The sequence below is a fragment of the Phyllobates terribilis genome, unplaced genomic scaffold (genome assembly GCF_046119375.1).
Source record: "Phyllobates terribilis strain yellow unplaced genomic scaffold, ASM4611937v1 Scaffold_4__5_contigs__length_816908805, whole genome shotgun sequence".
Taxonomy (NCBI): Eukaryota; Metazoa; Chordata; class Amphibia; order Anura; family Dendrobatidae; genus Phyllobates; species Phyllobates terribilis.
Window position 1 is genome coordinate 718,052,044 of NW_027362764.1, and position 13,054 is coordinate 718,065,097.

Consider the following 13,054-nt stretch of genomic DNA (forward strand, 5'->3'; position numbering starts at 1 on the left):
ATTCATAAATACTGTTATTTTTGATGAATTTATTGAAGAATCCGCCAGGGCAAAAAGCTGCCTTAATTTTTCAATCACATAGTGATATGAGGCCTGGAAGAGTTTTTTGTGCTGTTTGAGGGTTGTGATTTATATTATTTTTTACATGATAAATAAGGAGAGGTTCATGTATGTTTGTATTCATTATACTAAATAACCGATTCAATTAATTCCGCAGTTTATTACAGTCATAGGATTACCAAGTAAATATATTTTTTTTCCTGTAATGCACATTAAGCTGTTTTAAAAAATTGTGCAATTGTGCTGTAATAACTATACATGAGCGAACCCGAACATAAAAGTTTGCGGTTTGTACTGGATAGTTCGTGTCCGGAGCTAAATGTTGAACACAGACTTTCCCCGGAAGTCCGTTGCAAAGTTCGCAGTTCCGGGGGAAGTCCGTTGGAGAAAGAGAAAGAGAATTTTTTTCCAGATCCAAAGTTCAGGTCTCCATTGTTTTCAATGGGGTTCAAGTTTCTGGTTCAAGTTCGGGTACAGTTCTGGTACCCAAACCGAACTTTGGACTAAAGTTCAGGTTGGGTACCAAAACCCCGAAGTTCCACGGGTCCGCTCATCCCTACTAGTGACGCAGCCCCTGGGCTGTGGGGTACTCGGTAGCCGGACCAGACGGTGCTGGGGATGTCACGGTGGCAGTGACCCGGTCCGTGACCCAGGGCGGTCAATTAAAGGGAGAGTAAAAGGGGAATAAAGTTTTTAGAGATAATGTTCGTGACGCCACCTGTGGTATGCGGCTATATGGGGCCGCCGCTGCGGTGCAGATCCTCTGGAGCTGATGGTGATGCAGCAGAGTTGGTTCAGCTCTCCACAGGCAGAGCTTAGCCCCAGGGCATGATATAGTGATGCTATGAGGTAGATGTTGCTATGCTGTGTAGTGCAGGGCTGGTGATGGCGCAGCAATAATTCTAGGACACAGTGGGGTGCAGTCTTCAAGGTTTTACTCACAGTTATCATGCTGCTCCAGGTTACAACTGCCAGATTATAACCACCCACGTCGTCCTGCGTTCACCAAGAAAGGGGTTCAGCAGCTCTCAAGTATTACAGGAGTACTTAAACGGGACCCCGTTTTATGTTCCTTTCTCGGTCGTCTTCCTGCGCTGGCTCTCGCCCTCCTGCCCTGTGCCTCACAATCAGTGTCCCAAGCCGGTAGCCTCAGATCTTGTCGGGCGACCTGCAGTCCCCTGGACCCTATGCGGTCACCTTTTCGGCGATATAATTGTGGTAGTTGGCAGCTGCACCTTGAAAGTACAGCAGCCTCCGGTTATCTAGCTGAGCCTGATTATTCTCCACTAGTTAGGAGCCGGTCCCCTCTGCGGCCTGATCCTCCACGTCCGTATAGATTCGGGTGCACGGGTGACTTCCGCACTAGCCGTGCCCCTGGGATCCCCTCTGTCTCTGGAGTCTTCCCTCTGCTCCCGTCCTCTCTCAGTCTTTCCTCCCGGGCCTCTCAGACTAGGCCCTCCTCCTCTCTCCACTCCTCCTGAGCAGAGCTCCTCCAGCGCTCCTGCTCCCAACTTTCTCTTCTCTGTCTGACTGATCTCTCTCACTGAACTGCTTCTAGATGGTTCCCTTCCTTTTTATACTCCTTCTGCCTGTGCTCCCCTGAGCTACTTCCTCCACCCACACCCTCTACATGGTTCCCCCTCTCTTGGTTTCCCCCCTTCCAACCAGGGACAGGGCTCAGCACTGTACCCATGCATCTTGCCCCTCCTGCTGGTCTGGAGTGGTGTAGTGTTGGATGCAGGTGGGTGGGTCCCGGGCAGTACTCCACCCTTACCTGAGAGTGGGGTACCACACCTCAGGGTGAGATGCAGTACCTCTGTGGCAACTGAACCCACAGGGGAGCCACACTAGTAACCCTATTGGAGTACAACATGTACTAGTATTTTTGTGGAGTTGAAGACTACATGTAATATTTTAAAGCTTATTGAAATGGTCATGTGACATTTTACACCCCCCCCCCCAAAAAAGTAAATTAAACAAAAGTACAAATATAAAAGCTTCTTTGAATCTGTTCTTAATTGATAAAACATCATGTGTCATTTTGATTCATTTGATGCAAAATCTGCCAGTTCAAAAGGAAAAACGAGAAAAAAAAAAAAGACTTAAAAATACAAATGATGAGTCGGGCCTTAGTGTAAGGTTGACGGAACAGGTGCCGCCATGTTCTGATCATTTCATTGGGAAATCCAGTCACTCTACTGGAAAGGTGGTGTCACGATCATCAGCCTAATCATACTGTGATCAGGCATAGACGCTTAAAGGGCATCTGTCAGCAGGATTTCACCCCACAAACTACCATATTTATATGTACTTGTAGCTCTTTCACAGACAAGTCCAGCAATAAATTTACATGGCTAAGGCTAAAGGACTGTTGTAGATCTGAAGCCTCTGTCACTCCAGCTCTATTCCGCACCCAGCACCACCTCCTCCTGCTTGACCTCCTTTGTCTGAAGTCTCACAGCAAAGAAGCTGTAAGTGAAAGAAGAGGCAGCGGCTCTGGGCGGGGAATAGAGCTGGAGTGACGGAGGCTTCAGATCTACCCTAACCCTTCAGCCAGATTTGCATATCAATTCAAACCCTGATTTCTCAAGAACAGAGATACAGATTGACTGTAACGGGTCTGGGAGGTGGAACCTCTGTGCAACTATACAAGGGGGCAGTCCTTGTAAGGAAGCGGGTGGCTCCCAGGGAAGACGGGCAGGTAGTCACGGCAAGTGACAGGGACTGTCTCTGGGTAGAGGGGCAGGTAGTCACGGCAAGTGACAGGGACAGTCTCTGGGTAGAGGGGCAGGTAGTCACGGCAAGTGACAGGGACAGTCTCTGGGTAGAAGGACAGCAGGCAGGTGGCTGGTGAGCGCTCCCAGGTGAGCGGGCGAGAGTCTCTGGACGGGCAGGTGGTCACGGCAAGTGACGGCAGAGCCTCCAGGTAGGCTAGCAGACAGGTAGCAGGTGAGCGCTCCCAGGTGAGCAGGCAAGAGTCTCTGGACAGGCAGGTGGTCACGGCAAGTGACGGCGGAGCCTCCAGGTAGGCTAGCAGGCAGGTAGCAGGTGAGCGCTCCCAGGTGAGCAGGCAAGAGTCTCTGGACGGGCAGGTGGTCACGGCAAGTGACGGCAGAGCCTCCAGGTAGGCTAGCAGACAGGTAGCAGGTGAGCGCTCCCAGGTGAGCAGGCAAGAGTCTCTGGACAGGCAGGTGGTCACGGCAAGTGACGGCGGAGCCTCCAGGTAGGCTAGCAGGCAGGTAGCAGATGAGCGCTCCCAGGTGAGCGGGCAGGCTGGTCCATAGACAGACTGACAGGTGTCGGAAGGCAGACCGTCGGACCGCAGGCTTGCAAGCAGGTAAACGGATATCAGGCAGGTATCAAGCAGGAATCTGGCAGGTAACTGGCTGGTAACTGTTAACGGGACCTGAGGGCTGAAGCAGAGTGAAGGCTTTGCAACAACATTGCTCGGGCACCTCCATTTTGGAGGCGGTGCCTTATATATGGGAGGTCCTCTGGCAATTGGCCGGGGACTCCTTAGGACGGCACGCGCGGTCCCTTTAAGAGAGGGGGAGCGCGCGCGCGCCCTAAGCACACTGCCGGGGAAGGAGCGCGTGCCGGAAGCAGCGGGGAGAGAAGCGCTGGAGGACGCCGCGCCAGGAGCGGGGAGGTGAGAGGGACGGCGTCTCTGCCTAGTATGGGGAAGAGACGCCGATGCTACATTGACCATGTAAAGGTATTGCTGGACTTTTCTTTGAAAGATCTACATTCACATATAAATAGTTTTGGGGGTGAAATCCTTCAAAGGGTAAACAGATCATAGAATCTTTCAATTCTGCCCATAGGGCAGAAGATTATTCCAAAAACAGGGACTCCTATTAACCGCTTGTTCTTGGAGCAGTAGCACATAGGAAAGCGCTCATCCCATCTACTGTAGCAATAAAAAAAAAGCATGGCTGCAGATTAAGGACCATGTACCAACTGCCATCAATAGACGGTGGGCAGTAATTCGCCAGATACTAACACGGTATACAGTGAGTTCCCCCTATTGGTGACTGCCGGTAGCCAGAATTCAATTTTTAACACTATGCAGTTTATAAAATATGTAGCTCTAACCTTTATAAAAATATATCAAAAAAGGAATTAGCTCAGAATATTGCTCATACACACACGGTGTGAAGAAGTGAATGTTCACTTATGCTCTTCAATCTCATTTTAAGAAATTAAGTCCTATTTCTATTTCTTGAAAAGCTGGATGTTAACGTGGCATCCATATGGCTACTCAACGAGCTCGCCCAAACTCCTGCCCGGCAGATCTATTAGGTTCTCATTTCATATGTTTGGGAGCAATAATGGTGGCCGTATTAGTTGTCACCAAGAGACGGACATACAAGATGAAATAAAACATGTAAAGTGCATTTGTAATAAATTGGAAAAAACATTTCTTGGGTTTGTTTTGAAAGGTCAATAATCCAGTTCTAGGTGCCATTTTTGCTCCTATATACAATGAATATTCCCTAGATGTGGACGTTGCTGAATTTCGGGCTGGACATTGCTCACTGGGCTCCATCTAGTAACAGCACTAATGAGTTATATGCGGCTTTCTGAATCAGCCTAACGTAGTTCTGTAAGATCGGTGATGTGCTCGGCGAGTCGCCTGCTCATTAGGTTGCAGTAATTACATGGCTTCTGTAGGTTTCCTGCAGTATTTTCTTCACTAGGTCTCAGATTCTGCTTGTTCGGGGGCATTTTATTCATCTCTACATCATTTTGAATATCTACCTAGTTACATTTCATAGTTATGAAATCACAAATTTGTCTCTGTTTTATGTGTACAGTACTTGAGTTGTATTTTATACCTTTTATTAAAGATGACAGAGATCTTTCACAGCTAGGAGGGAGGGGGGTTACACTTTCAGGCTAATGTTCCTGCACATATATAAAAGAAGTAGTATTTTATATTTTTAGGCTATGTTCACATAGATATTTTTTAGGCTTTCAAAAAACAATTCAAGAATAAGTAATTAGTTCTCCTACAATTCTGGAGTTTCTACCCCTCATCAGTACAGTACAGAAAAGGAAACAGGTTAGCTGCATGAGAGGACTTTGATGTAGCTCTTCTTATAAAAACCCCCGATGGTGAACTTAATCTTACAGGCTAAGCAATGCTTCATAGGAAAGAGGTATACAAATTTTCTCTATTCGAGAGAGGAGAGACCAGATTGAAAAGTTTTAAATAACTAAGACTGTTCTGACTCCATAACTAGGCTGCGAGTGTGGGGCTCTTGAGACACCATTTCTATGGATGTCTGTATGTGCCAGTACTCACACTAAGTGATTTAATCAGATAGCTTAACTCGACTGCAGAGGCACGTAAGAAGATTCTAGAAAAAGGTTTACTTTCAAGCCTAATTCTTGTATTTTGCACAATTATAATAGGTAAAAAGACAATTCTGAACCAGGGCTATGTAGAAATGATGCTAGCAAGATGGATGAGCTATACTATCTGGGGAAGAAGGGAGGGGTTACTTACATCAGAGCTGGATTAAAGAGAGAGACAGGACAAACTTCTAAAAGGCAAACTGATTACATAGCAGTGTAACAGAAACAATACAGTGGCAATACAATTCTGTATGATTCCCAAGTCATTGGATATGACAAAGACAACTTTGGTGGGTTGTGTTTACATGTGCCATTTTTATGATGATTAAAAAAAATATTTCCTATATAATTGCCCTACTTTTATAATCCACTCCTGACATTGACTTTAAAAATTACAAGGAAAAACTGCATATGTAGAAAAAAAGGACACCACCCTGCCATCCACTGAAGTTTCTTTTAGCCACATAGTTTCCATATATGTTACATAGGGTCTGCTCAAGTATAGCCGAGTGATATTTGGTGTTTCCTGGTGGTGCTGTGCTCTGGTTTAGTATGATTTTCAGATGCTATAAGAGGGAAAATATGCAAGTGGTGTCTTCATGAGTAAACCCTCCAGATTTGGAGCTACTGCAAGAAAGAGTGGGCAAATATTGCCAATTCTACGTCTGCCATGCTTGTAGACTCCTACCCAAAAAAGATTGAATGCTGTCATAAATTCAAAGGGCACTTCAACAAAGTATCAGTTTAAGGGTGTGCATATTTATGCAACCACATTATTATAGTTCTTTATTTTTCTTTTTCCACCTGAAAATATTTAAGTTTATTTTTTGAATTGTACAGATTATGGGTGACATGAAAGGGGGAAAAGTTCTGAAATGATCCTTCTTGCTATGATTTTTTTTTATAACAAAAACCTGACATTTTAACAGGGTGTGTAGACTTTTTATATCCGTTTTATGCACAGTAGGCATTAGAATTGGCAGAATCTAATTGATTTGCACGTCCCAGTCCATCGGCCACGGCATTTGACTGTGGCCTCTAGATGGGAGCAGAAGAACCACCTCATACCTGATGGCATCCGTAGCTCTTCTTTAAATTAGCCAGCCTGGCGTGACACACATGTGCTTAGTGGCAGGCCGGCTAATCAAAAGAAGAGGTGTGAATGCCGTCAAGTAAGAGGAGGTCTTCCTGCTCCCCTAAAGATACTACGGACCACTTTCTTGACCAATGGACTAGGACGTACAAATCGATTCTCACCATCTCTTTATTAGGATAGTGTGGCAACTCATTCGGGAATATAGGTAGCACACTAAAAACTGCAACTGACCCTACCGGTTCCTGTACAAACTAGAGATCCTGACCCCATAGCCCCTAGTGCTTCCTGCATGAGCAGAGATAGCCCTAATCTCAGACTAGACTATGACAACTTGGACCTATGCTGCCAAAAAGGCTGTCAAGAGCTTCACTTTCCTCCTAAAGAACCGGAGGGCAGAGCAGAGTGAAAATTACCTACAGAAGGGAAAGTGTGCTGAGATAGAAAGAGATCCCAGAGTGAGTAGAACAAACCACAAAATACAAAATAAAGGATTAAGTACATACTGATAGAAAATATGCCGCTTACTTCCTAAAAAGAAACAGAAGATTTGTGCAGGGAAAAGAACCTAAATAGCGGAGAGATAAACCCTAGCTGGTCTTTCACTGACAGCCTTAAACTACAGCAGTATGGCACATCCAAATGAGATGATCAATAGCAGGAAATACAGCAGGTTGAAAATATATAAAGTCGCATCCGAAAGGTGATAGGCAGACAAATGAGTAAATGAAATCACCTGTTACCCTAAAAAGACTGAAACCAGGATAACAGAAACTAAACACCCAGAGAAAAGGTGTATCTGCTGTGGCTCGGAGGACAGAGAAGCCGACTACAAAGCCCAGGCTCAAGGGTTCAAACCCAGATGCATGACACTCTTGTAGACATGTATCACTGCAATCTACTGACATTCATGAGCCAGTAGTCAGTAGACAGTACAGAACTCCACCTCAAGCTACTTCAATAACTCCTGACTGGCACCTGATATGCCCATGACAAAACTAAATGGTAGACTAGAATAACACATGGCGTTGCTCAGGTGCTGCATGTCAGTGTGCCTATCTCAGTCACGGGTACATATGGTGCTATGAAATCCACTGATTGATAGATTGGATCCTTTAGAAGATGTGCTACAATGTTGCCTGTATTGTCTCTGGTCTGGCTCTGAAACAAACCGCATACTGTGAGGAAGCTGACACCTGTCCGTAACCGCAAACCGGCGTTTCCTCCTAATTAATGAAGCAGCTACAATAGATAGATAGTCATCGCTGCTAAGGTTGATTATGCGCTGGCATATTACAGCCAGTTTATTGCCCAACATGTTGGCATGTCCAATATTGTGAATAGCGTCTCTGCACCAAGGGGCATAGAAGCCAAATTGTGCACAGAAATAGTTTGCTACATGTATTATTAAATGGGTGTTCCTGGCATCACTAATTGGTACTATATTATTTATATCATATACAGTAAGTGGTGGTTTCATTCACTTGTCCCACATGATAGACTTAAATGTGTTCTGCCTATTGTGAAGTCTTTTTTATACTGTATTTATTGCTCACGCTGACAAGTATAATCAGGGCTGAACACTACGGTAGTTTTGGGGGCAGGTTTAAAGGGGACTGGTCACTTTATTTTTTTCCTTTATTTTAGAGGGACTTTCACAAATTTGTTTCACAGTGAGCACAACTATATAAGAAAACTAAGTAAAAAATTACCTATTAGATTGTATGGGACAGTGTGGTCATGCTCCGTAGCATGTTGTTGTGCAGGAGGAAGGATGAGGAAAGATGAGCTGTGCCAGGCTCATCACCCTTGGTCATTCCTGTGATCCTTTGTGCTTTTTGCTTCCAGTTTACAGAACACCTTTCACCAAATTTTTCACTAAACTGGACACACAATGTAATGGTGGTTACAGAGTGGAATAAAATGTTTTTTTTGTTTTTAATTTTGCCTCTCAGATAGGGAGATATTTGCAATGTAATTGGCACCCAATGAGTTAACTTCTTTTTTTAAGTCCAAGTGGGTGTTATCAGAGTTTTCACTGGGGCATTTACTTCTTCCCTCTGTATGATGCTGACCAATCATAAGCTGGTAGCAACACACTGGAGAAAGAAGAACACGCCCCCACAATAGTGCAGAGCAATTTCTTAGTGTGTGAGATGTAATGATACAGCTCTGATCTCCTGGTCTAACCTCCTGCATGATTAGAAAGCACAGATGACTAGATTTAGATTAGGGCCCTGTTGGGAATGGGCAGCACAGCTGAGTTAAGGTGTGTCACATTACATTCCTTTTTATCGGTTCCTCTCGTAGTGCTGTCTGCTATGCCATACTGACCCTTACACACCCTGCCTGTCTGAAAATGAGAGCTCAAAGTGTCAGAATCACAATTATCTCTGTTGTGCACAGCATGTAATTGCTCTGCAGTGAGAGCAGAACAGGCATTTATTTCTTCTCACGCAAGAGTATTCCAGATACGACAGGCTGGTACTGTATGAGATGTAATGACAGCCTGATCTCACTGCAGTAAGATTACAAGTTGCTTGAGCATAGCAGACATAAGTGTGATTACTGACATTTTTGAGCTCTCTGTTCCTGACAGACAGTGTAGGGGAAGGGGCAGCAATGCAGAGCTGACAGTTCTATGAAAAGAGGAGAACTAATACTACCCCTTCCCCCACAGGAGTCTTATCTGATTGGTGTTAGTCATCTGTGCTTTATAATCATGCAGGAGGTTAGACCATGAAACCAAAACTTTATCCTTAGATTTTACACACTGAGAAATCTACTCTAAGCTACAGTGGGGGCGTGTTCTTCTTTCCTCTGAGTGTTGCCACCTGCTTACCATTGGTCAGCATCATACAGGGAGAAGAAGTACACGCCCCCAGTGAAAACTGTCTGATAACACCCACTTGGGTACTTAAAAAAGTTAACTTATTAGGTGCCAAATACTTTGATTGCTCATAGCTCTTTAAACCCCTGCAGAAAACAGGTGTGCTTTAAAACTCCACTGAAATTGTACAATGGCACAAATTTAAGAAATAAGCTATGAAGAGTGTCCAGGTTTAGAAAAAACATGGCTGATCTCGTGCAAAAAACAGTGGCATACTTTTTCAAGGTATTTTAGCTCTGCTCCATCCACTTCAATAGAGCTGAGCTCTAATACCAGACACAATTAATGTAAAGTTATTGTACTGTTTTAAGAAAAAAAGCAGCCATATTTATCTAATTATTGACAGTCCCTTTAAAGAGGTTGTTCCTTGATAGAGTAGCATAGATAGCAACCACTTAGTCTGCTCCTTTAACCACTTAAAGGGGTAGTATTATTTCTTTTTTTTTTCAAATCCTTTACTGTACAAAAAAAAAAAAAAAGAAAAACATCTGTACTCCCCCCCCTCCCCCTGCTCCAGGGTCACCTATGGTCTTTTCAATGTGGCTGCAGTAGTGACCTCAAAATCACCGCCTCAGCCAATCACAGTCTGCAGTTTTATCTGCAGGAGATTATCACTAGAGGACTAGTAAACCTGCTGCCATGTAGTCCTCCATATTCATGAGCTGTATGTAACCCCGCCCACACCTCTGATTGTCAACTTTCTGCCTATGCACAGTGTAAATAAAAAGCAACCAATAAGTGGTGTGGGCGGGGTTGTACAGAGCTCAGCATTCAGAGAACTGCAGATAAAACAGAGATTTTAGCAGCCCAGTAAGTGATATATCTCTGAAATCAGGGTTTTATGCAGCTTTCAGTTGGGATAGCAAAAATCTGGTGACAGAATCCTTTTACGTGGTTAAAGACACAATCTTATTGGTTGGTGTCTAGGTCGCTGCTCCTCTTTATAGTTGTACTGGTTTGTTACAGTGTTATCTGGGGCCTCCATGATGGAAGCAGTGACCATTACTGCAATAGATGTGCCAGAGCCATAATAATTGGGTTGCACAGGCTGCAATACTGTAGCGGCGGCGGGTGCAGGCGGCTACTTGTCCTCCTATGAATGACGCCTCTTCCCGGCTCTCTGTCTTACGGTTGCTTAGTCAGGTGTAGTTCACAATGTATGTTCTCATTATTTTCCTGCGCTCTGCTGTTTTTCTCTTCAGGCCGCTGGGAGGGGTATGGGGATTGCAATGTGTCTGTGCGCCTTCAGCTCTCCCCTTACTTGATTTTGCCATCATTCCCGGCAGCACATTAAAGAAAAAAAAAAGAAGAAGCGGCATAAAATCACGATTATCGAGAAAGTTTACGCACGGGTATCTCCCTCCATTGCGATGAACCGGTTTACGTGGCGCGCTGGAAATGAATGCGTTTGATTAGGATGATTATGGCGGCTGGTAGCTATTAGCCGTGGCACAAATACTGCAGGCTGTGTCATGTCAATGCAGAGAATCGCATCTGACGGGGCTGGAATGACTGACTTCCTTTTTTTTCCCCCTCCATGTGTTCTTAAAATAGATGATCGTCCTTTCATTAGATTGCGGTTGCATAAAAGAACAACGTTGGGGAATGGGAGGGATGCTGCTCATTTTAATTGAACAGGGGGGGAAGAAGACATTAAAAGCGTAATTTGCTGAATCTCCCATTATCTTGCGCAAGCTATAGCCGTTTACACACCAGGGAGAACGCTGGGCCGCGCTGCTCCCTGCCTACAGCGATGGAGCACAACACAAATGAGAATTATTTGTTAAAATGGCTTCTCCATCCTGTGCCCTGATCCTTTCCCAGCCATGGTAATCCGCCTTAAAGAGTCGGGATCCGGTGGCAAAACAGGAAAATACCCCCCTCTAAAAAAAACTACCGTACAGTAAAGATCAGGCCGGCACATTATGGGTGCCAGCGGTCAGTGTGTGATCTCTGATTCTGCCCTGTTTACTATCACTGCCTTGAATATGTGTATTAAAAAAAAACCCGTGCCAATCCCAGGGCAGCTGGATCAGCAGGGACGTTAATGCCTTTGTTAACCCATTGCTTGTCTCATGGCAGGCGCACGCTTCAACGCTTTTATGCTGACTGAGCGCAGAGTGGCACCGGCAGGGCCGTGTGGTTGGAGCTTTTCAGCACTGTCAGGGTTAACGGTTGCAGGGTATTCTGAATTTTGGCAGATTTCTAAGTTAAAGGTTTATCACTACATGATAGATAGACAGATAGATAGAGGTATACATATTGGAAGCATCGTGAGGGAAAGTGCTAGTAAATGGACAAGAGCAATAAATGAGATCGAAGGACTGGAGAAAGATAGATAAATAATCAAAAGTTAGATAGATAGATAGATAGATAGATAGATAGATAGATAGAATGATAGAAGAATAGATGGATAGAAGGATAGATGGATAGAAGGATAGATGGATAGAAGGATAGATAGATAGAAGAATAGATGGATAGAAGGATAGATAGAAGGATAGATAGAAGGATAGATAGAAGGATGGAAGGATGGACAGAAGGATAGATAGAAGGATAGATAGGATAGCAGGATGGATAGAAGGATGGACAGAAGGAGGGACAGAAGGATAGATATAAGGATGGATAGATAAATATTAGAAGGATGGATGGATAGATACATATGAGATAGATAGAAGGAAAAATAGATACATAAATAATCAAAAGTATATAGATAAAATGATAGAAGAATAGATGGATGGATGGACAGAAGGATGGTTAGATAGATACATAAATAATCAAAAGTTATATAGATAGAATGATAGAAAAATAGATGAATGGATGGATGGATAGAAGAATGATGCATAGATAAATTGATAAATAAAAGTATATAGATAGATAGAATGATAGAAGGATGGGTAGAAGGATGTTGATAGATAGATAGATTAGATATGGGATAGATGGATGGATGAATAGAAGGATGGATGGATAGATAATAGAAGGATGGATAGATAGATAAATAGATACATAAATAATCAAAAGTATATAGATAGAATGATGGAAGAATAGATGGATGGACGGATGAATGGATAGAAGGATGGATAGATAAGTACTGTACATAAATAATCAAACGTTATATAGATAGAATGATAGAAGAATAGATGAATGGATAGAAGAATGATGCATAGATAAATAGATACATAAATCAAAATTATATAGACAGAATGATAGAAGGATGGATATAGATAGATGTGGGATAGCTGGATGGATGGTTACATAGAGAAGAAAGATAGATTGATATGGGATAGCTGGATGAATGGATGAATAGAAGGATAGATAGATTTGAGCGCAATGTTAAGGGATAGAAAATAGACATGAAAAGAGATTAGATAAATAGATGCAAGAATAGATAGATAGATATGGGATAGGAGGATAGATAGATAGATAGATAGATAGATATGGGATAGATAGATAGATAGATAGATAGACAGATAGATAGATATGGGATAGATAGATATGAGATAGATAGATAGACAGATAGATAGAAGAATAGATAGATAGATATGGGATAGATGGATAGATATGGGATAGATGGATAATAGATGGATACATATTTTTCTATAGTTCTGTGTATTTCTGTGCCCAGTCACAGTTTGGGAGCCCCCAGTCCTGGT

The 13,054-nt window shown here is 43.5% G+C and overlaps 1 protein-coding gene across 42 annotated transcripts in view; it reads left to right on the top strand.

The window, feature by feature from the left end:
• The window catches only part of RIMS2 (regulating synaptic membrane exocytosis 2), a 659,880-nt gene that overhangs the window by 219,698 nt on the left and 427,128 nt on the right, over nucleotides 1-13,054 (top strand). The gene's annotated exons all lie outside the window — the stretch shown is intronic.